The sequence below is a fragment of the Zeugodacus cucurbitae genome, chromosome 3 (assembly GCF_028554725.1).
Source record: "Zeugodacus cucurbitae isolate PBARC_wt_2022May chromosome 3, idZeuCucr1.2, whole genome shotgun sequence".
Classification (NCBI taxonomy): Eukaryota; Metazoa; Arthropoda; class Insecta; order Diptera; family Tephritidae; genus Zeugodacus; species Zeugodacus cucurbitae.
Window position 1 is genome coordinate 3,773,800 of NC_071668.1, and position 15,169 is coordinate 3,788,968.

A 15,169-nucleotide genomic window follows, 5' to 3' on the forward strand; every position below is an offset into this window, starting at 1 on the left:
GGCCCTTTTTCGGCGATACTAGCGAATTGGCTAGAATCGATATTAGCCGTCTTAAGAAATTTGTAACGGATTCCAAGCTTTTTGCTGAATCTTAAAGGTCTTCGATCCACAGGGAGTTTTGTGGGTACCACAATGGACAGCGTCAGGCTGTCTAAGTGCGATCTTCTGTTTTTGCAGAGATCTGCCTACAAACTTAACCTAACTACCATACTACCAGTTTTATACCAACAATATTCGACATCACTTCGAGCTCAGTTCATTTTAGCACTTTATGGATTAAAAACTTGTGTAGAAAGCTTTAAGAGTGATTTTTTTTCATTTCCAGTGTCGAATATTTGTATAAAAAGAACTTTTCGCTTAAGCGCCATCTATCGGCAACTTTTTTCAATATTTTTTCTTATATAAATATTTGATATTCTACGAATGTGAGCCTCGACTGGCCATAAATCTAGTAAAACACTTAAACTCAGTGCCATCTATCAGGTTTTCAAAAACATGGCTCGAAAACTTTATTACAATCGATTCAATGTACTTAGTGTTGAATCACTTCAAATATAAAAAGACGATCAGAAAGTTGTTCTAACACAATTATTATGAAATAAAACTGTACTTTGATTGATGGCATGACATTCCTCTACACAGATAGTAAACAACGCAGAGAATATTGAGAAAATCTCACTGAAAAGGCTTTTCATTTGATTTTCACTGTCCAATTAGCATGCTCAAGTTAAAGTAAAATAGCATCACATAAATATGTAAGCATATGGGTGAGTGGAAGTGCTTATAAAAACTCCGCGCAAGCTGCTTAGCTGATAAGTGCCTATAAAGGGATTGCATCAACTGGCCGCCGGACCGCAATGACAAAAGTTATCCAACACACACACACAAACAATTTGCCAACAGCTAAAGACTATGCATTTAACGCCGGTTTATTGTTGTAAGAGCTTGCTGCTTTTGTCAATGCCGCTGGGTAATTGAGTGGTGTGGGGTAGTGCCGCTGAGTTGAGTGGCTTCCGCTAAGTCCGGCTATTGCATGCTGTCATCCATCAATAATTCGTTTTATGCGCGCGCTTGCATCAACAATAGCGGTTTGTGTGACCAAAAAGCCGCATACAATTACCGCATTAAGTGACCGGACAACAACAACAGCAACAAGTAAACTTTGTAGGGATTATTAGTGCTCGTCAGCAGCACATACACCCACACACACACGCCGATTGACAACAAAAATAATTCATTGATCGGTTTATTTTGATGTTTTTGTTTCCAGCCATTCATCATTTAATGAACTTCCTCATGTGCGGCGACCGCATGCATTGCCAAATACCGACGCATACGCATACACATACATGTAGTATATTTCGAAATTTAAGCTGTAATATATGCCCTTCATAGCAGCATACATTCTACCATACATTTATGGATTAAATGACAACAGTGTAGAAGCGGCAGCCGAGCGCAAACCACCATTCGTCGGGATTATCTAATATGTAATGCACACGCACCGGGGCGTAGAACGCGCGCGCACACTGGATACGCAGCAAATGATATATCGCCGACCATGGACAATTGATTGTGGGCGCGCGCTCGCAGTGTAACGAAATTATTAGTTCCCATTAATCGCCGCCACAACATAATTCAGTAAAGTAAGTTGCTTGTAACACACACCCACTATCCACACGGTTATCGTGGCACTGCAACACTACACATTTTGTGGCCGATTAGCATTATTGATGTATGCGCGCTCAAATGGCTATATTTTATGTGACATTTAATATTTTGGATTGTGCTTGACCTTTGATTTCCAATTAGTCAACATAAATTTACACAATGACGCCGCACAAAGAGGTGGTAGAGGGCGAAATGAAGAGAGTGAGAACTGTAAAAATAAAAAATATATAAATATCAAAATAAGCAATAAGATATTTGGGTCTGATGTGATGAGATGTTTGATGAAGATTTCAAGGGATCTTATAACTTTGGCTAATTCGTAAATACTCTTACTGTCAAAACAATTTCCATTTACGCTTATAATCCCTCAACAGGTTTTTAGCAACTCCAAATTCACATTAAAGTCATTTAAGAGTTCAAAAAACATCTCCTCTGATCTCTTTTCACACTCAAATACGAACTTTCATCAGCAACTTATCTTCTACATACCATTTCTGGCGAGACTTTACCCTCCTTATTATTATTGCAGTTCTCTGAGTTTTTGGTTGATCTCCATTAAGAACCGACAGGCAGCATCTTCGGTCTGCTCTAACTACGATAGAGCGTCTTAACACATGTTTTATCACATTTTGCAACAGAATTTCTGAAATTCCGAGTAGTTGTTGTTGTAACGACACTAGGTTAGGTTAGGTTTGTAGGCAGATCTCTGCAAAAACAGAAGATCTCACTTAGACAGCCTGGCGCTGTCCATTGTGGTACCAATTAAACTCTCTGTGGATCAAAGACCTTTAAGATTCAGCAAAACGCTTGGAATCCGTTACAAATTTCTTAAGACGGCTAATATCGATTGTAGCCAATTCGCTAGGATCGCCGAAAAAGGGCCTTCCGAGGTGTTTCAAACTCAGTCTGGCAAAAGCTGGACAATGAAGAAGGAAATGCTTAGATGATTCCATCTCGCCTTCCTCCATACAGCTTTGGCAACTTGCATCTGCCACGATCCCAAGTCTCACCGCATGGGTACCCATTGGACAATGTCCAGTAAGTACACCAATGATCGCGCTGAGATGGACCTTGCCCAAAGAAAGCAGTTGAAAGGACCGCTTACGCTCCATAGAGGGCCAAAAGGACCTCGCCACTGCGCAAGTACTGCTAGTTGATCAGCGTTTGATGAGCTCATGCGTAGTCTGCATGTCCAGCGCTTTTGCGCAGGTGGACCATGGACTACCAACGCGTTCCAATTCCGACATCAATGTAGCTAGGGTACCGTCCTTGCAAGCTTGTCCGCTATACAGTTACCGACGCTGCCGCGGTGACTGAGTCCCACACGAGTCGGATCGCAAAATAGCTGGAAGCTATTGATAAGGATCTGAGACACTCCTTAACTAGCACAGAGCGTACTGTCATCGATTCCAATGGCAGTATTGCCGCCCTGCTGTCGGAGTGAATACATACCCCCTTAAAAGAGGTCCTCTGCTTGGAAGACACTACAGTGGTCAGGTAGCCTAAAGCTAGTATTGATAGAGAGCTTTCCGCAGAAAACTTCCCCTCCCACCTTTTCCTTTGGCTTCTATCCATCCATGAAAAAGCTGACGGCACTTCTACTCCATTGACTTCTTCCTTCCCATATATCCCTCTTAGGTACGTGTGCAGAGAAGAAACCTCTAGGGGACGGTTCCGCGGTGCAGTGGTCCAAGTAGTCAGGGATGCAATCGAACCGACGGAGAACGACACTAAACATGCCTCAAATAATTTTGGAGAATATTGTGATTGTGCTCAGACGAATAAAATCCGTGATTAAGTAGAACCGAATGTCCTGAACAATTTTCAGAATAGTTGTTAGACCGTTTTCTACTGCCTCAATCCTCTCCGACCGTCAAAGAAATAAATTCTAGTAAACTCCCTACCAGACCATTCGGATGTTTTGGCTTTCAGAACTCAAACAGCTTAAGAGAGTGGTAACTTGTTGTACTGAGCTCCAATGTAATGGAAAATAATGGTAAAAAGCTGGAGCCCAACTTTGTTCAGGCAAGGACAAATTTTGGCCGCAGAAAGAGGACGGGTCCCAGATCCCAATGAAATGACTTTCAATTACTTGTTTTTGTCGTGACTTGAATAATCACGTAGTCATCTCTTTGAAAATATTTCAAGTTCCAATTGTTCAACCTTTGGCCTTTAAACTTTAAATTTAGAATTAATTACTCAAATCGAAGAATAACTCTCAGCAGCCAAAATATGTTGAAATTTCCCAAAAATCTTGCACTTTCTATAGCTGTCATTGATAGCTTTTCCTTATTCATCACATTTACTCCAACACACATTTAAATTAGGAAACGCTGCAAATATTTCTTGAGCGAATTGACCTCAAATGTTTACATAAATTACATGCAGCACATGAACAAGCCACCAAATTGTTGAAAAACTATGTTTGTTGTGCAGCAACAGCAAGTCAGCAAGTCAGTACTACAACAAAACAACTCAGTTCGGGTACATCCGTCAACACAATAGCAAATATCGTACACGTCATAAATACACATTGCAAAATGTTTTCTAAAATCTTTTGTTTTTTGAATTTTTCGGGCTTCACATTTCACTTGCGTTGCGCACTTGCACTTTTGACCTAAAAATATAAATTTCGTAGCAAACTGTAACAATAAAGCTGAAACGAGAACAAGACTCGAGCCATCAATCATAAATGAGGCAGCGCTGCAACCAATGCAACCAATGCAACAACAGCAAAACATTGCTTAAAATAAAGAGAGAAGAATGGAGAAAAAATAGCGCAAAAAGTGAAAACAAAATTTTCAACTGTGACTGTGACTAGGGTGCGAATTGCGAGCGTGTCACGAACAAAGCAAAGCACAACAGTCTAACTTCGATGTGGTGATGACGACCTTCAGCGCCGTGGCAGGAAATGAAAAAGAGAGAATAGTTTATAAAACAACAAAATACAACAAAAAATAAAGCACAAAACAACAGATTAGTGCTTGCTGAAGGTGGCCACTGTCACAATAATACAACGGAAATCCAGTAGCAGACAACCCAGCGCTAACTCTGAGTCAAAGCTGGTCACTCATACGCACTGTGGCACCGATGCGTTGACTACTTTGCATAGCTATTGTTAAAGGCAAGTGTTGCAAATCGCACACAGTGCGGAGTGGCAGGCAAAAGCAACTTCATACTTTGTATGTTTATGTCTATATATCAGTGTGTGTGTGTGTGTGTGTGTGCGCTCATAAGTCAGTTACATAATGTCAATGAATTACTACTTAACTAAACTGCAAATTTACCCACACACTCACACTCACTGCCGTTGAGGGCGCATAAATCAAGGCAGGCAGCGCAATTAATCATCGCCGAAACAAGTCAAGCAGAAGGCGGAGATGTGCAACAGCAGCAGCAACAACAACGTTCTACTGTTGCAAGACGACTGAAGCGCATTGAGTGCACAAATATAATAACAAGACTTCAACTCACTTTGGTCGCACACACACATATCAGCAGCAAACAATGGCTTAATCTATGCATACACACAACTACAACTACAACAATAACAACAACAACATATTACAATAACAAAATTCAACGCTGTGCGGCGCACACAGGAAGTGCAGTCATTGCACAAGTGGGTCAGCCTCGCCTCGCAACGAAATTGAATGCAAGCTTTTAAGCGCAATGCACACTCACACACATTCATATAAGCTTCAGCTTCAGCTGAAACACACACACACTGACAATTTGAAATTTTTTTTTTGTGTGTCAAATTTAAATATTTCAGCATTTGGAGACAAGCTTTCGCTTTGCAACACTGCATATTTGCTCAGCCCAGCGGCATTGTTTAGCTACAAACACACACACGCTCGCTCGCTGGCTGGCTTGCTGACTGCTTGGTGGCTGTGTCTGTGTCTCCAGTTTTGTCACTCATTGTCTTTCGACATTGTGTTGCCACCTATTGTTATTGTTATTGTAGTGTGTTGCGCTTGTGTTTTGTATCTCTTTAACTTGCCCCATTATCGTCGCAAGGCATTTGATGCATCCATTGTGCAAACAGCCTGCTTGCCCTTAAGCACACAAATACTTGACGGGCTTGCATATATTGATCATATGCAGTGCTGCTGCTGCTGCTGTTGTTGTTGTTGCAATTTGCTTGACATGCTTCATAATTTATTATTCTTTCGTTGCAGTTGTAGCTGCCACAGCTGTGCCGCTTATTGTGTCCACTTCGAGTAAAATGCAACAGAGTTGCACATACTGTTCTTCTATCTATTGTTCTATTATTCTAGTTAAGGAGTAGGGCGTGGCTTGCGGTTGAGGTGAGTTGAAAGCTAGGTTACTTAATAGAGAATTACATTGAGCACACCTTGAGGTCATTGCAGATATCCAATCAGTCGATCGAAAATATTATATGACGAGTTATCTGCAAAGCTCTTTTTTGTAAAAGGAAGAGCTATTGTTTCAACACTCTTAGTTAGTCGAAGTAGCGTACTGCTTGTCCTCGTTAACATATTTTATGAATTAAGTAACATTACAATTTCACGAAAATATTTTACTTAAACTAGATAAGATTATGATATTAAGGATATTACCGACTACGGAGGTAACATTTGCACAGTTATAACTCTTTGTGGGGCCAAAAACTTCTGAGAATGTATTAAACCCTCATTTATCAAACGTATTGAGTCTCTACATACCTACTAAATTCACAGATTTCGATTTTAGTCACATCGGATCGCTCTCAGATTCCGTTTCAGTTCTCCTTGATTTCCTTATAATCAAGTAACTCCACAAGGTTTGAGCAACCGGCACTTCAAGGAAGCAATTGAGTGAGAGAAAGCAAGTATTCTTTAACTACTACAGTCTCGCATACAGAGTGAGTGAGATCCAGACCAGTTGTGCCCTTTTTTCAGAGATATTACGAGGGCTGCTATATATATTTCTGGCCTAATAATGAAAATAGGAATAGTTATCAACGAAAATGGTTTTATTGTTTTTCAAAATATTCTCCATCAAGATTTATACACTTTTGCATGCGCTCAAACCAATTTTCGAAGCACTTTTTTTGAGCCTTTTTTTGAGCGATTGTCAAATTGTGCGGGATCCAACGAGAACAAACCTCTTTTACGACTAGGTGTTCATGCAATATCGAATGTATGCTGGTGGGAGAAATGCATAGGCATGCCTCTATCTGAAGGTATGTTACATGACGGTCTTGCATTATCAGTTCACGTACGGCATCGATGTTTTCTGGCACAACGGCTGTTTTTGGGCGACCTTCACGGAATTCGTCTTCGAGCGAGCGTCGGCCACGATTGAATTCGTTGTACCAGTTTTTCACAGTGCTATAGGATGGTGCTTCATAGCCATACAAAGATTTTAGTTCATCGATGCACTCTTGTCGCGATAATCCACGTCGAAAGTTGTGAAAAATGATCGCACGAAAATGTTCACGAGTTAATTCCATTTTTTGGCCGAGATGAATTTTTTAATTCCCTGTAAATAAAACAATTCACGATTAAATGACAAAACGTTCTGAGTGATGTTATGCTAAAAAATGTCAAACTTTCCAATGGAAATGTCAGATTGCACCTGGCAACACTTAGTGTTGCCTAGGCCAGAAATATATATAGCAGCCCTCGTAATCACATCTACCTACCTTAGGTATTTGACTCATCTGAGTGCTGGGTCATAGCGGAATCGCTGGGTACCTCCAAGCTGATCTCATGAGACTGGAAACGAGCTGGAGTCCCGGAGTCCTTCTGCGTTCTGGCACCGCATCTATGGACCTCGCATGAGTTCCGTAATAGATAGTTAACGACCAACACCTGCCTGGCAGCGAGATTCATTTGGCCTCGTGTGGATCGTAGGGGATCCACTGAATTACATGCTCGTTACAAGGGTTTCCATGTCCAAGTTGCCACTTTCTGCTACACTGTCCAACTTTTGCCAGACTAAGACAGCTGAAGCATCTCAATAGCACTAGTTTCGGCGAACCAATGAATTGGTCCGAAAAATGTCGAGCGCCTCAACAAATTTGTTATCGGCTCAAAGCGCTTTGCGGACGCTTTGAGAGACTATGATATCTATATGTATTTGGGAGTTTGAGGCATCACAAAGGACTGGCGATTTCAGATCCAAGTGAGATACTTCAGATCAGCTTATTAACCTAATCTAAACTAAGTCACCTCAATAAAGCAGGCAGAGGCAGGCGTCTCTAGATGAAGAACACTGTTATGGTTTGGAAGCCTGAAACTTGAGTTAACTCAGAGTACTCTACAGTGTAATCTCCTAGTAACCTCCTTCAAATTATCATCAAAAACTTCAACATTTGTGGGATTTGGATCACCCTGTATGAAATACTATATAAGCGTGGGCCATACTAAAGAAGCTGTCAGAATACTATAATCAAATGTGAGTAAACTTGACAGGCATTGATGTCGTGTACATGTCAATTGTCACTAACCTGATGCCAAAACAACAACAACAATAATATTTAACAGGTACAGCTGCACCATGAAACATATGTGACACCAATTGGCAAGCGAATAAAAAATCAGACAATGCCAACTGCATGAGAAAGCATGAACACAGCACCAAATACAAACATACAAATACATATATACACCAACACACATATACGGCTGAGTATGTATAAATATTTTTTTCACGCAACTCCTGCCAGTTCTATATGTCAGTTATACTAACACCCTCACCCTGATGATGAAGCGCTTGTGTGTCTGCATGTAAATACATATGTGTGGATGTATGCATATATGTGCACCTGTAAAATCTGTAAGATAAAATGTACAATGCCGCGCTTGCCGACTACTACTTTCGCTGTCAACGCGCTGCAAACGCATAAAACAGATCAAATTTAGATTTATGTGTTTTATGTCAAAAATAAATGGATTTCACATGTACAAATGGCACATGAAATGCACAAACATATAAAAAAACAACAACAACAACAACCATCAACAGCACAACAATGAAGCGAGACTAAGCCAAGCGAAAAAAAAGAAGAAGATGATGATGAAGGAGTGACATAACGGCAAAATGGGCTGCAGCTGAGCAACGCGCAGCAGATGAAGCCATTAAAATCACATTTTAGGTGTGTATAATCTAAGCCATAAGGTGACGGCAATAACAAAAGCAGCAGAGAAGCAATTACATGTAAGCGAGAGTTTCACGCAAAAAAGAAAAAACGGCGAGCGAGCGAATCAACGAAACTTTGGTTTTAACGGTGAAGAAGCGAAAAAAAATCTCATATGCACATAAATAATATTTTTGGAGGTTTGAGGGCGCTGAAGCTGACAGACAGATACGCATAAGTGAATATATTTACAAAGGTGAGTATAGAATGGAAAAATTCAAGTTAGAGGACGTTCAAGAAAGTTTACTACATCTAAAGCCCTCTAAAAGTTAAACATCAGACCCTTGAACTCCGACCCGATCAACTGCGCGTTTCCCTCATCCTTTTGTATGAATGTTGCAAGGTACCCATACCCCTCCAGCATAATTTGCACCAAAGCAGAACGCAATCTAAATGTAAAACAGCAATTCCCGCACCTGCCTTTATGAGTTGCTTTTGAAATGTCAATCAGTCAACAGCCGCAAACATGGCGATTTGTGTGCGTCGATGAATGAATGAAATGAAAAATTGCTATAATCAGGGCATTCAACGGAATCGGTTGTGGGTGAGACAGGCCAAATAGCTGGTAATAAACAAATCTGACACGTCAACGCCTTGTCACATTTAACCTTGAGTTTAAACTCGCGCAAACGGTCGCAGGGTACATCGCCCTCACCACAACCACTCGCTCGCTTTACTTTACTTTGCAACACAGCGCAGCGCTTGTGTTCTCCACTTCTTCTCCTCAATTCTTTTCGCGCAATCTCAATTTATGTAAATAATTGTAATTATCGCTTCTGCCCTGCTAACTGCCTGTCGTACATCATGTGGGGGTCGCAATTTATTAACGAAAAATTTCGAATTCATCATGCGTGCCGAGTTCGCAAAGCGAATATGTTTATGTAGCGTTTGCAGTTGCCTCACCCGAATGTCTACGCACCGCGTTGTGTTTGTTTGTCAAAAAGTCGACGGTCGCACAGGGCGTATACGCAACGGAATGCAAATTTATGCAAAATTTATCATTCGCGAAAAAAATGTATATAATCGCCAGGGATGGCTGTAACAAGCGTGCATACACATAGAAACACATAAAGGCAAGCATATGCAGCAAAATAGACACATTTAAATTTATACAAAAATTTTCCTATTTTTTTATTTTTTTTTTTATTTTTATATTTTTTTCCTAGATTGAAACAATGTCCCGCGGCAAAAGCTTCTGCTATCAAATCACGCATTCCACACGCTTTTAATGGCTTATCGCGTGAGATGCTTGTAATTGCGGCATCAGTTGTGGCAAAACGAAATGCCACCATTTTTAACCTTTTAACCTTGAAGCGTCGAAAAATGTTGCTCCGCTTGGCATTTGGCATATCCTTACCACTCGAGAAACTTGAAACAACTTGTCCTTGTGCCAATATCAGCGCTGCCATGCACGAGTGCACACAGACAGTTGCCAAAAGCGACATTTTTAATCTTCCCTTTTCCCTCGTGCAGTAAATATGTACAAGGCAACAACAACAACAAATGTTGCTACACTACAATTACACTGCGAATTCAATATGCAATAAAACTACAGCATTCACTTAGCAGGCGTTTTTATGGCTCCAACAGCCAGCGCACACTCACATCCACAGCTAAAGCATATGCGCGATTTGTATGAGCGAGCAACTTAATAACCTGAAATCAATGATGAGGAAACAATAAAAACTTAGTCAAATCAAATGAAATTCTCTTGCTTCTTTATTCGCGCCCTCTTAGTGTTCCTTTTCTTTGTTGTTGCAACATTTTTCAACAATTTCATGCGAATAACGGTACTGTTAAAATGCCCACATCATATCAGCTTTCGGTCGAGTGTGCTGAGAGGCAATTATACGAGTTATTCAATATGCCAATTCTCAAGGACATTGCAGACTCTATTCGACCGTTTGTCGTCCGCGCAATTAATAGCAGTTGTCGGACCAACAACAACTACAGTTGTTTTGTGTCGATAAGAGCCAGCTTATGCTTTGTAGTAGCACTAATTGTTGATTTACTCTTTACTTTGAGCATAAAGTTGAACTTATATAAATGTATAAGCACTAATCTAGCAACATGTTGCAGAGTAGATAATAGTTAAAAATAACAGACTTTTATAATTTAAATATTTTAATTTACATAAAAATACGTCGTAAATAGAAGTCGGGATGAATCATGAGATCTTATGTATTTCTATAAACATTTTTATACCCTAGCAACATGTTGCAGAGTAGATAATAGTTAAAAATAACGGACTTTTCTAATTTAAATATTTTAATTTACATAAAAATACGTCGTAAATAGAAGTCGGGATGAATCATGAGATCTTGTCTTTTTCTATAAACATTTTTATACTCTAGCAACATGTTGCAGAAAGTATAATAATTTGAAAAAAAACAGCATGTTATAACTAAGATACTTTTATTTACATAAAATTACGCCGAAAATAGAAGTCAGGTTGATACGAATCATGGGATTTTATATAAAATTATTAATAATTTTTCTAGCCACATGTTGCAAAGAGTATAATAGTTACTACTTTTTTACAAAACAGGAGTTTTTTTCATTGTATTAACATAAATGTCATCGTGATGAGACGAACCATGAAGAATTATCTATATTTATACATATTTTTTATGCTCTAGCAACATGTTGCAAAGAGTATTAGTTAGAAAAAACGGCATATTATAATTGATCTACATATTTTTTACATAAAATAACTGCCGAAATAGAATTTAGAGAGAGACGAATCAAATAAAAGTCGACATGAGATGAAATATGAATTCATATATATATCTATAAACATTTAACTCTAGCAACATGTTGCACTGAGTACAATGGTTTGAAAAACGACATTTTTTGATTGAAATATTATTTTGTTAGATCAAATAACCCTGCAAATAGAAGTCAGGAAGAGACAAATCATTAGATCTCGGTTTAAATAAATACAAACATTTCTATACTCTAGCAACATGTTGCACCGCGTACAGTAGTTTGAAAAACGACATTTTTTGATTGAAATATTGTTTTGTAAGATCAAATAACCCTGCAAATAACAGTTATGGGAGACAAATCATTAGAACTCAACCCAAATTTAAGGCATAAGGGTTAACGTGCAGCAACATCAGTACAGAACAAACTATTGAAGCTCAAGAGAATACATAATACCTTTATAACTGAAGATATAAGTAACCAACAAGAATCAGATCAACATCAAAGGGAACACCACACACAGAATAAGTTCTTTTATACTTTATTGTATATGAAAGCTACAACCCGTGCTCATGCAGGGATACTGAGCGTATTTGAGACATATCTCTGCCACTTTTATAGTTGTACATCACACATGAAAGTTTATTGTATTTGTGCCGTTGTCGTCTTTGTGAAGAATGGAAACAAATGTGAAATAGGTAAACAAAATTCCATGCTTCCACTCGACGAATTTGTTACCTTGGTTGCTGCGTGGTATCCTTCAAGGATTTGTGTTGCAATGTGAAGTATTTGTTTCATGCTATGGAGCGCCAAAGAAGCAACAAAGCAAGGCAGAGGGCGTATGAAATTGAGTGTGTCTGTGTAATATAAGCATGTGACCGTTATTTCTGCTAACACCTTCTTGCTATATTTGAGTTTTTCTCTTACATCAACGTGATACTGTCAACCGCATCGCCAACACATATAGCACAGGTTGTGTAGCAAGTATTGTAAATGCAAACCACTTAGTTGTCCTCCGCTATAGGTGTGTCATCACATCACTCACAACATGACAAAGACAAATTGTTGTTACATTACAGCTTGTATTACTTGGAGAAAGGCAAAAAACGCGAAAAATATTTGTGTGTATTTTTTCTCCAACGAACACAAGCCGGGACACAACCGCAGCTTGCTTGCCAACCAGCGCTCACCTTTGCCAGCACCTGCCCCTTTGTCGCCACGCAAGTAGCCAACAAATAAGTTGAAATATCATTTCTACACTCTGCCACTATTTCATACACACACACAGTTGTTGTGTGCTTGCTTGTGTTGTTGTTGTTATACTCGTGTGATTTTCGCAATCCATTTGCTGCATAGTTTGAAAGATTGAATTCTTGTGGCCAAAACGAAAAGGTTGACATTCTCCATTTTTTCTTTCGTCCGTGCGACGTAAATGAAAATAAACTGTAATTCTTGAGAATAACATCGAAGCTTGAAATTCTATTAAGCTTGTGAAAAATTGCTAACAGAAATATACTAACGCTACAAGAGGCACATAGTACATATGATACATACCTGGACTATACGCTATTTATCCTGCTTTATGTGCACACTCATTCATGCCTGATAATATTACGATTGCTTTATTTTCTCCAGGGAAATGAAGAAATACAGTATTGGTCATGGGTTGCATGATGAAATGTTGCTTTGAATTCCAGGTAGGAGCTATAAATGCCAGCCACACACAATCATAGAGGCAGACAGATAGAGGGACGCCAGAGAGATATGGCTTACGCAAGCATTTTGAAATATTTCTTTAATGCTACAGTTAACTTCAATAATTTAAGAGGTCACAAACAACCGTTAGTTGAAAAAAAAATTTCTAAATTTTAACTTTTCTAGTGTATGAAGTCCAAACATTTATTGGGTAATTAAACAACCAGTTTCAACGACAAAAAAAAACATATTTCTTATCGCCCACAACTTCGCTGAAGACCTACGGACAGACATACACTACCTCTCATGCAACCTAAGCATCTATCCTGGCACACAAATACGCCATGTTGTACACAAAGTGCTGAGCCAGCACAACAGCATGCAACACACTTTTAATTAACGTGCCACACACACACAGACACACCAGCACATATGTTGCCACATCGCCTGTGGCAAGTTGGAACACGAAATTCCATTACTCAGCTATGGGATTTTTACGGCGTTGCGCTTGCTACGCCTCTGTCACCGAAAACGCGCCACATATGACACGGTGAACTTTTGCGAATTGTGCCACACAACAGCTGCGACACAAAGCGGGCAGCAGTTTTTGCGCTCATTACAGAAATCACTAAATAGTTGCGTTGCTTTTTTCCGTTGTTTATATTTCGTTTTCGTGCAGTTTTTACGATTTTTTGCGAGTTAGATATTTGTTGGTGCAACTAGCGAAGGTTGCTGGGAAAAAAGTTTGAAAATTGCACTCAAATGGCGGCTGCTGTGGCGCTAAATCCGAAATGCCGATGGCCGTTGGACGCTTGCACTGCTGCCGCGAGCCATTAAAGGCTTTTAAAAAGCGCAACAAAGTGCCCGTATAAAGGGCGCAAGTGGGCGCGACCGGAAATGTTGTTGTTGCTCCGCATAGGCTAATGATGCTCATTTGCCACAGCATTTAGTTGAACAAAGTGAGGCGGCAGAGAATACTAGCAAAAGGTCTAATGAAAGAGAGCTTAAGCTGCGCTGATGTTCGACGGGCCTCAACCAGTTGGGCGGTGTCGGCTGACAAGGCCGTTGTACTTAACTGTTGTGTTTTGTTTTTATTCAACTTTTTTGTGACTTTTGGCGAGAATTTTGGCGTTGCGCGTTGATGTGAACTTTAGTTGCTGACCGAGTTGCAAAGTCGATCAATAACAGTTAATTTTGTTGAAAACAATATTTTTTACATGTATTGAATCGGTCAGAACCTATTCTCAAACTTTAAATGGGTAAGAACCTAACCTTTCTTGATATGAAGGTTGAGGTTATGATATAATGTGCCCAGTGGGCCACTTTTAGTAAGCAGAACTGGCGCTGTGGGATGAACAAAACGTAATGTTACGGTGCCCAAACACAACCTTCTCTTTATCTAACTATTAAGCCGCGAAGGTTCTTTTATCACTAATAGTCTCTGGTAGAAAATCTGAAAAGTCTAGATGATGTTCTCTGTATAAATAACAATAAATTCTTTGTATTTAACAATAGCAACGCCATTTCACCAAATTGTGTTCCTTTTTTCCGTTTCTACACAGTGTAATCAAGTAAAATTGTCTGCGGTTCAATTAGCAGACTCTTTAAATAAGTATAAGCGTTAATAATACTGGACACTAAGTTTAAGTAAAACACAACTATTCGCCATTACCAGTGATAAAAACTTACCAAGAGCCAAAAATCATATTCCTCTCCCCACATATAATCACTACTATGAGCTATAACTGTTTTCGCCCTCGCTTACGTCATCTCCAACACCAGCATATGCTACGGCTCCACATTAAGGTATTCCCCTCAGTCATAATTCAACTGCAAACATTTCCTCTGGCAACTTCTGCTTTCTGATGGTTTCTCACTTACACACTTTGCCGCAACTTTCATAAATATCTCACACACCGCCAACACAGCGTGCATCTGTGCAAATATCTT

The 15,169-nt window shown here is 39.5% G+C and overlaps 1 protein-coding gene across 1 annotated transcript in view; it reads left to right on the top strand.

Annotated features, from left to right (window-relative positions):
- The first annotated feature begins 4,150 nt into the window (after positions 1-4,150).
- The window catches only part of LOC105213051 (ral GTPase-activating protein subunit beta), an 81,532-nt gene continuing 70,513 nt past the window's right edge, over positions 4,151-15,169 (top strand). Inside the window, exon 1 of the mRNA XM_054228097.1 lies at positions 4,151-4,155. The gene's annotated coding sequence lies outside the window, so the exon portion shown is untranslated. The remainder of the gene's footprint in view (positions 4,156-15,169) is intronic.